This window comes from Procambarus clarkii, chromosome 60, assembly GCF_040958095.1.
Source record: "Procambarus clarkii isolate CNS0578487 chromosome 60, FALCON_Pclarkii_2.0, whole genome shotgun sequence".
In the NCBI taxonomy this organism is placed as follows: domain Eukaryota; kingdom Metazoa; phylum Arthropoda; class Malacostraca; order Decapoda; family Cambaridae; genus Procambarus; species Procambarus clarkii.
This window is the reverse complement of record NC_091209.1, coordinates 20,344,799-20,362,298: the sequence shown is the minus strand read 5'-3', so window position 1 is coordinate 20,362,298 and position 17,500 is coordinate 20,344,799. Positions and strand designations below refer to the sequence as shown.

General features: G+C 39.7%; 1 protein-coding gene across 3 annotated transcripts in view; it reads right to left on the bottom strand.

Moving 5' to 3' along the window:
- Positions 1-17,500, bottom strand: part of LOC123766709 (neural cell adhesion molecule 2) — a 221,718-nt gene that overhangs the window by 73,632 nt on the left and 130,586 nt on the right. For 2 of the 3 annotated variants that reach the window (XM_045755988.2, XM_045755989.2), the window contains exon 1: positions 12,457-12,861. The exons of the other annotated variant lie outside the window; for it this stretch is intronic. The gene's annotated coding sequence lies outside the window, so the exon portion shown is untranslated. Of the gene's footprint in view, positions 1-12,456; positions 12,862-17,500 lie in introns of those variants that run through there. 3 annotated transcript variants of the gene reach the window in all.

The following is a 17,500-nucleotide window of genomic DNA, read 5'->3' as shown; positions in this document are numbered from 1 at the left end:
TCTCCAAATAGAGAATTATTTAATATAAATTGCACTAGTGATCACAGTATAATATTTACTAATTGCCAACCCACAACAGGGTAGGATATTAACCATTGACTAGTTGAACTATTATTGTTCATCCTAGTCCCATTATTACCATAGTCAGTTGTACTATATTGAACAACCTAACACCATTAATGAATGGTCCAGACCCTATTTTGGGTGTAATTTTTATCAACTCGAGTTGAGTTGTATATATAATAAATTACTTATGATCATTACACCTTTGAGTGATTAATTAGTGTCTCTACCATCCTAGGGTGATATAGAAGAGCTAACCTAAAGGTACTTCCAGTGACACTGGTTTATCACTCAAATCATTAGTGTGGATGATTGTATATATATAATGTGTATTAATTTTAAGTGCTAACCTCTAGTAGAGGTAGGATTATTGCCTAGTGAGTGCATTTTACCCTAGGCTACCATTAGTACTTGCTCACAATTTATGAGCCAGTGGTGCCCAATTAACAAGTCACCATGACTAATCCACAGAAAGCAAAGCGTGCTTTAATATCAAGCAAACGCCAACTAACAAGAGATCTCAACCAATATGAACAGTTGTTATATGAGCCTGTAATTAATTATCATCGGTTGAAAATACCACTGTTACAGATTCAAACCCAATTGCATATATTGAAAGCAAATAGGAAATCTTACCAAAATCAAGTTCACGATGATGTAGTAGTTGAAGATGTGGAACCATTCCTGTCTGACCTAGCACAATATGAAGAAGAAACTCAAGGCAGGTTGGAACATTTACACAGGATAATTGAATCAGAACAAATAGCAAGTACATCAAATAAAGTAGATAATGTTATGGATGATCTGGATCTTTTTGAGAATAAATGTAAAGCCAGATTAGATCCTTTAATCAACAAGGATAAAGCTTCACCCAGTAAAGCTTCACCTACTACAGCTTCACCCAATAATATACCACCAGAAATTAAGCAGTTTTCAGACAATTTATCCACAGTCTCTGTGGTTTCTGAAAACCCAATACCTGAAGCTACTAAGTTAACATGCCTCCAAACTAGAGGTGAAGCTGAACCAGTAGTAGAAAATGTAAATGAAAATAGCGACAGCACTAATTTCCCAGTCCAGCCTCCTAGGAATAATGCTGGCAATGAGAAAACTGTCATACATCTAGTACTACAATTGCTGGATTTACCTCAACCTGATCAGACTGCTGACTCATTACAATCCTTCAGCATGGAGTTTGAGTCACTACTAAGAACATTCAGACTTAAGGTTGATATAACTACTAGTGAATGGATGACCAAAGTAGTCCTTCAACGAAAATTGTCCAGCGATATACTAGATGAATTATATGCACATCAACATAACACCATCCTGACAGTACAGGACATCACTGAAGGTTTACATTCCATCATAAGCAAACGACGAGCAAATGAGGAAGTTAAAGCCTCTTGCAAGCCTTCAGAAATAGAAAATAATAGTCAATTAAAGGGTAAAACAACCACCCCAAATAAACATCAACCAATTACTCAAACATCAAGTTGCAGAAAATCTGACAATGCAGCAGCATCCTCCAAGCCTACTGTTACTAGTTCACCCAAACCGGTAACTTCCAAACGTGCAGTAGGCTGGGGGACATGTATGTTCTGCAAAAAGAAACATTCAACATACCGTTGTGCTAATTATCCAACCAGAGACACTCGTATTGAGCGACTCCAGGAATTAGGGAGATGTGCAAGGTGTCTCAAGTCACACAACATAGACTATTGTGATACCCAATTCAACACCTGCAACAGGTGTAGAAGAGGTAGGCACCATGCAGCACTGTGCAAATATACGAAATTAACGTATTCAAGAACCAAGGTGGAAGATAGCATTCCCACCACAGTACAGTACTGCAAGGTGCAACAAACAAAGAGTGTCCAATCGGCAAAGTCTAAAGGTAATACGACTTTGCCTACTGCCCAAATTACCATCCTGAATAAGAGGGCCAAGGTCCATACCCGTGGGTTGTTTGACCAAGGATCCCAGAGAACATATATCACTAAAAAGCTGGCAGATGAATTACAATTAAGGCCTGTAGCCCAGATGTCATTCAACATCTCAGGGTTTGTAACAGATGCAGGACCTCAAGTCTACCAGGTGGTACAACCATCAGTACGCTTAGGCAGGTACGTCTGTCGAGTACAAGCCATTGTGGTGGACAAAATACCAGTAGACCTACAAGTTCAAGGTCTGAGAGCAACAGCCAAATTCCTGAGAAATAGAGGAATAAAATTGGCAGATAATATTAAGTCTGATCACCTCACCGACTTCGGTCTCCTTGTAGGGACAGACTATTGCCATCGATTCATCGGTAGCCCTACTAAATATCAGGGCATAACCATGTTAAACTCTGCAGGAGGTAAATTACTCTTAGGCCGAGTATCAAGCCTGGGGAGACCTATGCCTGCAGATAAACAATACTAGTAGAAATCTAAATTTGTCAGCTGATTATATTTCTCCAGTAGCATTATACTAAGGAGATTACAGCTGACTATAGTAACAGAGGTTGATGTTAGTATCATCATTTAAAGCTGAAGATGAGTTCATGAGGCTTCAGTGGCAAATCAGTGAACAGTAGCCTAAAACAGCTACAAGTCACTGCGACCAATGTCACTGAACCCACTGCAGTCTCAGAACCATACTTTACTTTAATGATGAGCTATTCAATCTTCTGAATCAATTAACTAAATTAAACCCCAATAAATTTGATGACTGATTTGATACATTTATTATTTAATCAAGATGTATTCCATGGGCCTCAGTGTTTATATATCAGTGACCAGTTACCTGAAGAAACTTCAAGTTATATCTAATGTCACTGATCTCACTGCAGTCCCTGAATCATACTTGACTGTAGTACTTGATCACATTCAGTCTTCTGGGTTAAATAATATGTAATAAGGCTTGAATATTAGCCTTTCAAGAGTTGACAGGGAAATGAAATCGCATTAGACTTCTAACCCCTGCAACTCTAGTACGGGACATCCGTCCTGTACGAACAGACGCACAAATGTGTGATTACTAACTACTAACATCAAATTAATCAAATAATTCGAAGGAGGAGTATCGGTGTTCGTCTGTTCTAAAGAGGACTTCGACCCGTGAGCAGCCCCCTGGGGAATTATGTCGGAAAATCCGACACCATTTAATATATCATACAGATAATAGCTGTATTACCAACAAGTTACCCATAGAAAACGTAACTTGTAGTGGAATTACCGTCTATAGAAAACGGGATATCATCACCACATACCATTATAATTCACCAGCTATTTTGCTGGGAATTATTCTTAAATACATTAGTCTTTGGACTTTACCATCATAAAAACATCATATATAAATTAACTTAATTATCAATATTAAAGTAGAGTAAATGTGACCCTTCTATCACTTTCTGAAATCTGGACAAAGTAGGCCAGGCGTCAGAGTGGAGGAGGAGGGCAGCCATTGTTGTTATACTAGACCAGAGGCTCACACGGGAGCAAATTCGGCTCCTGTTAAATTTACTTGGACGTAGTGTTATGGAAACCAAAGGTGTACCATTTTTCAACACGCTGTCTACAAATTCAAGTTAAGTGTCTATCCGAAACCCGTTTATCATTCATTTATGGCCATTAATGTCAGGATATAGGGTGACCCGGTTAGATCGCGAAATCGCCTCAAACTAAAGGTAATTAAGCCAGGTCTTCAATGTTCCATGTACTGTATAGTGTTTTCTCTGATATAGCTTGTCATATATAGGATTCTGGCTTCACAGCTAGCGCACTTTTGACAGGTCAAGACGAGGAAGGAAGATTTGTGCACCAGTTACTGGGTGATATGGAAGCTACCTCAAAGAGGATAATTTGGTGTCTACACCCTAGTTATACCTGGTGGACTAACCTGCTGTACTATAAGATAAGGAACCTCTTCAATGTTTAATAATGTGTAGTTAATACTGTAGTTTGATTGGCTGCATATATATTAATTTAATAACCCCCCCTAATGTGTAGAGGATCGATTTGTGAGATTAAGAGATTATTGCAGAAATACAGTCCACTTAACATTATACAAATTGCTATCGAAGTATATAAATTAACGTAAATATAAATTCATATAAATTAAATAAATATAAATCTCACAGGTCGGTTCCCACACTTGCAACTTAACAACGGTAATTAGCAAGAACTAAAGTATTGCAGGAGTTTAGATTGCATATATCTTTTGCACTCTCTTCCCACTGCGAAATTTGTGAAGCATGATAAACCTCTGATCCTGTGACAACTGAATCTGTATTCCTATGGTGCTTCGCAGAATAAGATTCTCACATATCTTCTATGTTCACTTGTGAACATTACTGAACATATAAGTATATTTCCTGTGTTCAGTTAAAAAGTGAAGTATATATCTTCTGTATTCACTAATACACCAGTTATTATTATCGTCATTAAGCTCATTAAGCCATTTAATATTGGATGTTGCAATACTAATACTTATGTGTATGTTATGTATAGGTAAATCTATACACAATGTGGTACAATAGGTCGAGTGTATGTGATTAACTGATTCACGCTGGCAAAACCGCTGTGAGGCATTGTGTGTACTTAATATAAGCAGGCGATGAGTCACAATAACGTGGCTGAAGTAGATTGACCAGACCACACACACTAGAAGGTGAAGGGACGACGACGTTTCGGTCCGTCCTGGACCATTTTCAAATCGATTGTGTCGACTTGAGAATGTTATACTTAAGTTAAGTTAACTTGAAGGCAAGTTATACTTAATATAACTTCGCCTTTCAATCCCAATGGAACATTCGACCTTGTTTATTTTTCGTGTATGTTTAAGTATCCACAAAGGAAGAATGATATAAAAATTCCGAGCGTTATCGTATTTCAATGTGGTATTTCGTTTCATTTTTCCTTTGTGAATACTTACGTATATATACATATACATAATACAATAATTCCAGTAATACATTTATCTTACAAAAAACGTGTGTGTGTGTGTGTGTGTGTGTGTGTGTGTGTGTGTGTGTGTGTGTGTGTGTGGATGTGTGTGTGTGTGTGTGTGTGTGTGTGTGTGTGTGTGTGTGTGTGTGTGTGTGTGTGTGTGTATGTGTGTGTGTGTGGATGTGTGTGTGTGTGTGTGTGTGTGTGTGTGTGTGTGTGTGTGTGTGTGTGTGTGTGTGTGTGTGTGTGTGTGTGTATGTGTGTGTGTGTGTGTCGCGAGAAAAGACCATACACACCATTATTACTGGCGTGAATATAACCAATATATCATCGAATATACTACATTAGCACTCTTATTAATGCAACCCAACAGTGATAAATGACAGATAATGGGTAAGTTGTCCTATATTGACGCATGAACACAGAGTAACCCCGACAATCGACTTGAAAATGGTCCAGGACGGACCGAAACGTCGTCGTCGTCGTCCCTTCACCTTCTAGTGTGTGTGGTCTGGTCAACATAACCCCTTAACGACCCACGAGCCCCAAACAACATAGTACGACCCTTGACCTTCCACAGCTGACCTCTCTGGACCGTGAAACACAATTTCATAGCAGTTGAGTGCGACAACAGGACATCCGTGAATTTTTATGGGAGACATTCTTGGGTCACTACGACTTGGTCTGCTCTGGCTGCTGGAGGCCGGCAGCACTCTGCTCTCTGCTGACTTCAGAACCCCCATGAACACAAAGGGTCGTCACGCTCACAACACACAAATCAAATTGCTTGATTATAAACCCTACCTAAGTCAGTGTTTGAACATTAAGAACAGGAACTTAATTTACACTGCCTGAGTATATTGATTACATCACCTTGAGAAAGGATGTACGTTACATCCGAAAATGTTGGGTTTTAATACACTTTAAAACACAAATTGAGTCTGTCATTCGTTTTCCATTGCACATAATACCTACGTGAGACTAGTACCGGTACATGCAGCGTGGACTCCCCCACCGAAATTAAACAAAATCCCCATACAAAGTGAGAATGTCGTTTGTTAAACGACTGGAGGCTGAACCTTGAGACTTGAGCAGAAGGATGAACAATGGTCCCATGAACACAACACCGAAGTGGTGAATGAGAGGAGGAACAGGAGAAGAGAGGCATGAATACTAAGTACTGAGATGAGCCGTAGGGACGTAATGGGGAGCTTCTGAAGTCTCAAGAGAAGGGAGCAAACTGAATGCAGTTGAGGGTGGGAGATAATGCGCTTGAGGGGCAGATAATGTGCTTGAGGGGGAAGTAATGAGCCAGATGGAGAGGCAATAAGCTTGAGGGGAAGATATTCTGAGGTTGGCAGATGCTGTTTTGATGAAAACACAGAGTCGGGAGGTCATGTATGAGGCCATGTATGAGGTCATGTATGAGGCCGTGTATGAGTCTGACGCAGTTGTTCACCAAGAAACTGCGTCAAACACCAGCATGCACATCTTCACAAACACACACACATACACACACACATATTGATAAAACATCGTGCAACACACAATGCAAGCTATATCAAAGACTAGCCCTCAATAAATAATTACACAATGCATAAAATAATGATTCACAGAGATTCTTCTGTGAATTTCTGTGGCATGACACGCAGGTGCAGTACTGAGTACACATCAGAAAATCAGCGAATTCCGAATCACCATCAACCATCTTTAAGCGAATTGGCTCAGTTATTCGAGGCCTGCCAGTGTTTACTCCAGCTTGGCTGGAATAGTCATGTGATAAAGTTTTACTGCTGTTAGCGGCCGTGTTCTGTGTTTTAGAGATCTGCCACTAGCCTCCATGTTATATAACAACCCGTTCTCGCACTTTCGTATAGTCAATATTGACTTATTAAATACGTGCATATGTGACATACTAAACTATACTAGTTTACCTTGTAAGAAAGTGCGAGAACGGGTTGTATATAATCCAAAGATGAATTCAAAGGAATATAAAAGTAATTTTCTTACGCTTTTACTCCTTATCATTGACAGCCAGGTGGCTAGTTAAACGCTGCTAGTGAAATTGGCGATTAGCAAACCGACTCTTCAATCTAGGTTGAACCTATTAACGACAGGACGCAGCTGGTACACCTCGAAGCCAATAATAGGCTAGTGAACCCTCGGCACAACGCAAGATCCTAACTACAGAGTCAATATAATTCCGGCAGATCATCAGAGCAATGCAACCGCCTCACTGCCGAGTCAATAACAGTCTGGTGGACCATGGCGGATGCAGTGTCGTGGCTGAATGCTCCTGTACACACACACACACACACTGAAGGCCCAGATATAGTCAGCAGTCGCGCACAATCCTGTGTTTCATGGTCCTGTGTTTAGGTTTCTCATCTACTCCAGTGCTGTGGTTCACAGCGAGAGAGCGTCGCCGCCCCGCAGGTTTTAGCCTGATTAAATTAGGAAGATCTCGGACGATATAATGTTTATTAAACGAATATTTTTATCGGGACATTCGTTAAAATTTTCAAAAACTAAATTTAAAAAGATGAGTCCGACTTGTTATGAACATTATTAGATACGACATATTATATATACATATATATATTTATATATACAGTTGGGTTAGGTTTACATATAAGATTACATAGCCAGCCTACATAGAGCCTCTATGTACGTCTGCCTCCAGCAACAAAGATTTAGACACTGTCTCTATACAGTCTCTATGACGCTCTATGCATTTACAAAGGGATAGAGCATTTGTCAATTGTCCTGTCTGAAACAGATTTCACCAGATATTAAACAATCTCCTTATTTTGAATTTAGCCATTTTCCGGAGGGCCATTTAGCCAGAATGGGCATTAAAATGCGGGAGAAATTATTCCGTATCATTAGCGTGGATTGGGAGGGTGATTGGTGTTACCTGGAGCTTCACCACAACACGATTTTTAATTAGATTTATGACAGGTGAACAGAATTCCAATTGTGGCATTTTGCAGAAATACTATTAATGATTAAAATAAAGAGAGAATAAAATAATCAGATCAGAGATTTTACTCATAGAAATAATAATAAAAATTGCTAATAGTAATGATAGTATTATTAATAATTTATATTTTATTATTATTATTGAGGAAATCCGTTGGAGCTGTGATAAGGATTCGAACATATGTATTTTGTGTTCCCACGTAAATGCATTGATGTAGTCAAGTTAGTGTGATTACACTATGTGTGTTATTATTATAATTATTATTACTACTACTAATAATATATTTTTTAGTTATTAACAAGCTTAGGTATACACAGCAAAGTGCTGCTACTCTATTCTGTATAAAAGATTACACAGTGTAGATCAAAACTAGCTATAAGTTCATCTAATATCATCATCTCACAGGATGGTTAGTCGTACATGGCATCAGTAGAGAGCATGAAATGTAAGGCTGATCTATTAGCCTCCAGTAGCAAAATCTGGGTACAGCACAAGTATATCTTCCAATAATCCTGAGTGTATGAAGTAATTACAGAGCTCAAAGTGCCTCATACCATTTGGTCTGGAGTCACTGATAACAGGGGAATCACAGATAGTGTTGGAGAGTATATCCTAGTTCTATGTTCACATAGTTTACAATTGGAATGTTCACCATTGGGGAAATTCCTTACTTATAGCCACCTGCCATAGATATCGATATCCCAACCTAATTCTGGCAATCACAATATCCCACTATCTAGTGAATGCTTTATGCTATCCTTACATATAATTCTCGGTTCTAAACATATCATAGCTCTTTATACTCGTGCTTTCTGACCTTCGAGTGTCAGTAACTGCTTTTCTGTCTTCCCCAATTTCCTGAAATATTTCAGCTTTTACAACAGAGATTGAAAGGCCCATATCCACCTCAATTTCAGGCTTATCACATGCAGTTTTAGCTGTGTGGTCATTCTAGACAACACCTGTATGAGATGGTATCCATGCAAATGAGACTGATAATAATAAATATGAAATAGATAATAATTACGAAATAATAATAATAATAATAAAAATAAGAAGCAAGAAAAATATGAAGACGAAGACGTACAAGAAGAAGACAAAGAGAAAGAGAGAAGACAAAGAGAGGAAGAAACAGAACAGCCGACTGTCTAGGGAGAGGGGTAAATACTGTTTTACTGTTCACTGCAGAAACAGCTTTCTTTTTACTGGCCACTGTTGCTTGTCAAGGCCCCATTGCTCAGTACTGCTGCACAGGACCATTGCTCAGTACTGCTGCACAGGACCATTGCTCAGTACTGCTGCACAGCACCACTGCTCAGTACTGCTGCACAGGACCATTGCTCAGTACTGCTGCACAGGACCATTGCTCAGTACTGCTGCACAGGACCATTGCTCAGTACTGCTGCACAGGACCATTGCTCAGTACTGCTGCACAGGACCATTGCTCAGTACTGCTGCACAGGACCATTGCTCAGTACTGCTGCACAGGACCATTGCTCAGTACTGCTGCACAGGACCACTGATCAGTACTGCTGCACAGCACCACTGCTCAGTACTGCTGCACAGGACCACTGCTCAGTACTGCTGCACAGGACCACAGATCAGTACTGCTGCACAGCACCACTGCTCAGTACTGCTGCACAGGACCACTGCTCAGTACTGCTGCACAGGACCACTGATCAGTACTGCTGCACAGCACCACTGCTCAGTACTGCTGCACAGCACCACTGCTCAGTACTGCTGCACAGGACCACTGCTCAGTACTGCTGCACAGGACCACTGATCAGTACTGCTGCACAGCACCACTGCTCAGTACTGCTGCACAGGACCACTGCTCAGTACTGCTGCACATCACCACTGCTCAGTACCGCTGCACTGTTTCTATTTACGAAAAATCCTGTTTACAAAACTAGCTTTTCACAAAAATGATTGTTTACAAAACCGTCTGTTTACAAAAATGATTATTTACAAAACCGTCTGTTTACAAAAAGGATTATTTACAAAATCGTCTGTTTACAAAAATGATTATTTACAAAATCGTCTGTTTACAAAAATGATTATTTACAAAATCGTCTGTTTACAAAAATGATTATTTACAAAACCGTCTGTTTACAAAAAGGATTATTTACAAAACCGTCTGTTTACAAAAATAAAAATTTCACCCCAAAAGGCGTACAACGCAATTATCATATTATTATCATATGTCTGTATTTTTACACTGTAGGGTACAGAAGCGGGTAGGACCTTTGTAACCTTTGTAATCCTCCCCTTCCTATCCTCTCAATTGACGCGTATCATTTTGTACGCTATGGCCCCCCCCCCCTGAACGTACAAAATAAGGGGTATTATGAAAAGTGGTGGATAATATATTTCTCCGTTTTCTACGAGTAGGTTAGTTAGGTTAGATGGGTGGCTTGGGTTCAGGCATTTTAGTACCCCTTATTTTGTACGTTGAGGCAAATCAGGAGATCATGTTATATTAATGGTGTTTGGTAGTTAACAACTCTCCAACTGCCACTTGGGGTGGACGGTAGAGCGACGGTCTCGCTTCATGCAGGTCGGCGTTCAATCCCTCGACTGTCTAAAAGTGGTTGGGGACTATTCCTTTTCCTCCGTCCCAGCCCAAATCCTTATCCTGACCCGTTCTAAGTGCTATATAGACGTAATGGCTTTGCGCTATCTCCTGATAATTCTCGTCCCCCCCCCCCCCCGCGTTTTATAATAACTTTGAACTTACATAGAGTTTTCAAGAACACAAGAACACAATGGATTTACATCCAGGGGAATAGAGAAGAGAGATGAAACTATCCTCGTTTCCAATCCCCCTTACCAGGGATTGAATCCTCTGTCTACTAGCCCATAAACCTCCCTAATCGACACACAAACACACACACAGAAATCACAATAGCCTGATGTATCAAATGAACAAATCTACAGTATCGAGCAGAAGTATTGAGCCCGGGTGATTAGGGGGAATTGTGTGGCAAACCCGATTGGGCTTCGGAGAAGTTTCAGGATCCTAGTGAGGACCAAAACCCTCCAGGTTACAATTCTTTTGACTATGTCGTGGCGCATTTGGCTAAGGCGCAGTTGGGAACATCCCGTCCGTAGGTTCGAACCCTCATCACAGCCCCTTGTGGTGACCCTAATCGCATTAAATAAGTTTATTTACAAACACTACTTACGTATTAATTTAATACTAAAATAATGAATCTTAATTAGTCAAGTAAAAATGCAGGATTTAGAAGTAATCCCGGAAATGCTTCCAGGATTAATTGAGGATTTCAGTGGTTATGCAACATATCATTTATTTTTCAATATTTTAAGGATCCAGGGACTTAAAAAAAAATACATTATCTCTATGAGTGACATTTACATTCAATCTAAAAAATGTGAAGATCGAATGAGGAATGAACCCAGGTTACAGAATGAGGAATGAAGCCAGGTTACAGAATGAGGAATGAACCCAGGTTACAGAATGAGGAATGAAGCCAGGTTACAGAATGAGGAATGAACCCAGGTCAGAGAATGAGGAAGATGACAAGACTGACAATAATTAGAAAAGACGCAAACAAGCAAAGAGAGCTTGCTAATGCTCACAAGGAACAGCTGAAGGCTGAGACAAGGAAGAGATGAACAAATCAAAGGAAACAAATCATTAAAATAAGAAACAAATGAACACCAAAACAAGGCGAAATGAAACTGAAACGGAATAACAGAACACAGAAACGAGGAACAGATAACTACTTAAAACAGAAACAAATAAACAGTGAAACATGGAACAGATGAACACGGAAACAATGGAATCTTTCAACGGATTCTGGGTGATAAAAATGTGATCACTTTTTTTTATTTGATTTGATCACTTTGTGTGATACCAAAGCGAGCAAAGGTGATTATATGGATCAATTGCCTGAAGAATAGGGTAAGGGCGTTCGTCGGTATTTACTGAGCAAGTTGCAAGCATATACTGAGCAAGTTGCAAGCATATACTGAGCAGGTTGCAAGCATTTACTGAGCAGGTTGGAAGCATATACTGAGCAGGTTGGAAGCATTTACTGAGCAGGTTGCAAGCATATACTGAGCAGGTTGGAAGCATATACTGAGCAGGCTGCAGATACCCAATGAGCCACAAGAGCTGAAGATAAGAAGATTTCATTCAATAATAATCAGATGCAACCCATTGAGTTTATATAATATATATATATTTGTGCCCAATCACCTCACTCACAAAAAATACAATATAAGCATGAGACGGAGTACATAAAAATTAGTCTTTGAAAATATGAGAAGTCTTGCGAAACGCTCCTAGGCGTCAGACCCTAAATAAAAATGAAAAATGAATTTTGGAGAATTAATTTTTCAATTACCCTCGACAGTGAAGAAAGATCGAAAGAAATATTGAGAAAATTCGTGTTAGAATGATTAATCTTACCCTTTCGGTCATATTCAACAACATTATAAAATAAAATACCTTACCGTTTTTAATATTGATACGTAAGATCTTTGGTGTTAACTGTCTTACAATTTTCAGCATTAGTGATCCATAAGAGCGTCTTGAGTTATGGAGTCAATGTTGCCACCAATCACTCTATATCACCAGCACTTAGTACCAATCCTCACTCCTGTTTGGTAACGTCACTTCACGATTTTCAGCACAATCCTGGAGGAGGTGTTCTGGCACTAGTCAGTAGTTAGGTTTAAAACCATTCTGGCATCAGACGAGGGTTTAAAACCAGTTTTCCGGTTGTGTCCGTGCTTGTAGAGGCGTCGGGAGAAGACACATTGTGTGTGCAAGCGTTCGAGGTGTTCTAAGACACACACACACACACACACTTTCTCTCTCTCTCTCGCACACACGCACGTAGGCACTGTCTCTCACGAGTGCTGGGCCGTTACTGGCACCCATGGCTCTCTCTCAGGCCGGTCCCTCCATCGCCTGGCTCTCTCTCTCTCTCTCTCTCTCTCTCTCTCTCTCTCTCTCTCTCTCTCTCTCTCTCTCTCTCTCTCTCTCTCTCTTTCTCTCTCTCTCTCTTTCTCACCGCTCTTAAGTTTCTTCCACAGCAAAAGGAATATTAATTAAAAGTGATCACTGGTAAGTCCTACTTTGCCCTTCGTCTGTTTTAAGGTTTATGCACGTATCTAAGTCGTACGTTGGCCTTTGCCCGTCTTAAGGCTAATTTTTACACACCATTCAAGTCCTGCCTTGGACTTACCATATATTAAGACTTACCTCGCTACCAAAAGGGATTTCAGGGGGGGGGGGAAGACAGCTGTACTCTCTCGATTAATCATTTATTTAATTATTTATTTATTTATTTATTTATTTATTTATTTATTTATTTATTTATTTATTGATGGATTATTTGTTTAAGTATATTTTCATTCCATTTATCTTATATTGTGTCATATTTCACCTTTACTACTTGTGCCTGTTCCATGTTTGCGTCGATCTCTTACACTCGCTTCTTCCTTCTTTATCGACTACTTGCTTATTCCCGTACACTTTTCCCCTTCTTTCCTCCTGCTGTTCCTGGTTACTCTTGCATCTTACACTTGATTTTTTTCCCTTTTCAATTGCATCTTCTTTTCTGACTTTCCCTTGTTTTGAAATATATTCACGTTGTCTGTCTATCTACTTCTCTTTTTCTTTCATATTTTCTCTCTTCCTATACGTCTCTCTAGGATGTGATTTCCATTCTCTTGTGTTTCCATTCATACTTTCTTAGCCTGTCGCTTTTTACTTTCTTAATTCCTGTTTTATTTCCCCCTTTTTATTCTCTCATTTCTCATTCTCCTTTCACAGTCCTTTTCCATTTTCTTTCTCTTCCTCCTTATCCACCTCTTCCTTATCCTGCTCAGTTTTATTTTCATCCATCTTATTTTCCACATCATCCTCCTTATCCTCTTCCTTATCCACAGCCTCCTTATCCTGCTTCTTAAGCTTATATTTATATTCGTCCTGTTGCTCCTTATCCTCCAGCTGTTGTTGCTGTATTTTTGCTGTATTTTTGCTGTATTATTGCTGTATTGTTGTTGTATTATTGTTGGTCTTAACACGACTATTATTGGTAGTAATGGTAATGATGCTTTACTGCCTGTTCCTTGTCCTCCTCTTTAGCCTGTTCCATCTTTTATTGCTTATCCTGACACTGTTCCTCTTCATTCTATTTCTCCATATCCTAATCTTTAATTCTCCTTCTATTGCTTACCCTCATTCTACTCCTAATACGGTTCCTTCTCATCCTGATACTCTATATTCTCTCTTTTCGTATTTCTTATACGATCTTTTCAGACTTTTCTTTTTCTGTGTTTATAATGTGTTAATCACGAAGAAATTAACACGTGATGAAAAATGTGACAATGTCAGATCACGAAAGAAGGATTAAGACAGGAAATTCCTAAAGTACACACACACACACACACACACACACACACACACACACACACACACACACACACATACACACACATACACACACACACACACACACACACACACACACACACACACACACACACACACACACACACACACACACACACACACACACACACACACACACACACACACACATACACACACACATACACACACACACAAAATTCAAGGTGTGTCTGTGTTATACAAAGCTCTAAGGTATCCAGCTCACCAACATATAGACATGACCAGCAAGACTGTGCCACACACAGCACACCCTTTGAGGAAGTTGTGGCTGAGTTCACCAGAGCATTCAGTAGTCAGTATTCGCAGTGATAGTGTGGTCCCGTTGGCCTGGTTAGGAAAGGTCATAGTGCTGGGCTTTGTGTGTGTGTGTGTGTGTGTGTGTGTGTGTGTGTGTGTGTGTGTGTGTGTGTGTGTGTGTGTGTGTGTGTGTGAGTGTGTAACATAGTTCCAAAGATCTGAATATATGGGCAGGACGCCAACATCTCTTTTCAAGAATGTTGACGTCCTGTGCACCAAGATCCACCTTGCTCTGCACATGCAACACTGCTACAAGTTGCTCTTCTTGTTTGATGAACAAGGAGAGACAGTTACGTGAGTCTCAATGCGTCTGGGTACAAGGGAATTGTGAACAACCCAGCGGGTTTTCTTCCAATTGGGGAGTGCTGTACATGCTGCTATGGCGGCATGTTCACCCACAAATGAATGTCGTTGCCAAATAAATTCACCCACAGGGCAAATATTAAACAAAAAAATTGCAAATACAACTCTCAATGCAAGAACACAGCATTTCGACACACACAAGTCTATAGTCATTAATATCCAAACCTCCAATATAAAAATATTCGACAAATATAGTGATAACACCAGATTAGATATAGCTGAAGCACTTTACCTGAAGCACTCTGCTAAGTATCAATAGCCATCTTAAACACAGGTGTGCTTATCTACAAAACCTTGCCAGAACTGCTAGCTCATAGCGCCTCACATAATAACCTAGTCGATCAGTGAGAATGTAGTACAGGATTACAGTTGTCTAGACAGGGGAATAACATCATCTCTTTTCATACATCTTTGGAATATACATTATCGTCCCTGGCCATATGTCTTCACTACTACCCCCCCATGCCTCTGAAGATGCCAAGATGTAGTTTAGTGAAACGTGTTCTTTTGTGCTATAAGAATTGATTAACTCTTTTGGTCATATTAACACGTTTCAAAAACCGACTGCTTTCAATATATATATATATATATATATATATATATATATATATATATATATATATATATATATATATATATATATATATATATATATATATATATTGTGTTGGGAGGACAGATCATTTCCCCTTGAGAGTGGCAGGCTTTACCGCATCAAAGGAACAATTACAAAAGCTATTTCACAGCGTTTATAGATAAGCTGACTACTGCTGCTGCTGCTGATACTGCTGCTGCTGCTGATACTGCTGCTGCTGCTGGTGGTGGTGCAGCAGCAGAAGATGATAAACGCCACTGAAATCTAATGTTCATCGCAGCTGCAAATTATAGCCACTTGCAACATTGTTTACTTGCATGTAAAAAAAAAACATTGTTTGAGAGTAGAGTTTCGAGAGTGATCTGTTTAATTATTATCCAAAGTAAACAGAATGAAAGAGTGGGAACGATGAAGTTCTAATATTCAAGATTTCTAACTCTTTCTCTGATTAGTTTGACGTTGGATCTAAGCTCGTGGTACTAGTTTGGTATTGCAAAATTGCATCGCTTGCGCTAATCTGTCAGCCGTTCCTTGGGTCCTATTGTTACATAAAGTGACTGTGAGAGGAATACGCTGAGACAGTATGAGTATACAGCTCTTGGAAGGGATAAGAGAAAGACTAAGTGCTGGGTTATGAAGGTGGAATGAAGGAACGGTGCCCAACCGTTTGAACCATCGATGTTCAACAATGCCATCCAGGCGTCAGTGGATAGGCAGCTCTTGTGCTCAAAAGAACTTTCTAGTTTACACAATACTCCAATCTGAGCTGCATCTCACCATCAAGGTGTATAGAGCCTAACTGAGGGCTGGACGCTGACGGGCTCGCCATAGCCCGTGCTACATGCACATTTCGTTCTGCGTAGCTAAATCTAAAACAACAACAGGCTGAATGCTTCAGTCAGCCTTCCATATCCAGATTGGAGACTCACACCCATCCCCCAGACCTCTAGTATCAGCCATTGATACAGATAATGGCTCCAAAGAGCCTCCACCTACGGGCTCACCATAGCCCGTGCTACTTGGAACTTTATGTGCTGAGGTGTCTTGATGAGACACCAACATAAACAGAAGGACCAGACAGTTACAAAAAATAAGTCTTTCACAGTAAACTTCTGAAACTAAAATTATTTGTATAATAAAGTGTGAATCAGACTTTCAATTAACATCAGATTAATCGCACCATAATCTTATTTCCCAAAAATAATCCGACTTATATAAATCAAATATTAAATTGTTGATTTTTTTTATTATCTAGATGATTTAATTGTTGCAAAGGGAATAACATTGGGTCCTTTGGCAAAGTAGGTTACGTCCTCGACTCACAATCGAAGTAACCGGGTTCAGTTCCCCAGTCAGTCCAGAATTGGGCACGTTTTCCTATCACCTGATGCACCGGTTCACCTAGCAATATATAGGTACCCGGGAGTTAGGCAAATGTTGAGGGTTGCATCTTGGGGTAGATGCAACCAGTAGATGTATCTACTGACCTCCCTTAGGGTCAGTAGATGACCCTAAGGGAGATTTGGGTAACCTCAATGTTACCTTCCTGTATCTGACACTTGGAATTAATCATAAAAATAGTTATTAAAAGCAGTTAAGCTTACCTAAGATTATCTAAGATTATCTAAGCTAAGGTCGTTATTCGCACCCTGATTCAGATCAAGCTGTAAGTCTGCAAGAGGCTTACATTAAATCATTATCTCTACTACAACCCATTTCAATTCCCTGTGTTATCACTACAACTGTATTAACCATTTATGTTGAAATTGTTAAACTGATTGATCTTCAGTTGCCATAGACTATTGTTTCTTAATGTGAAC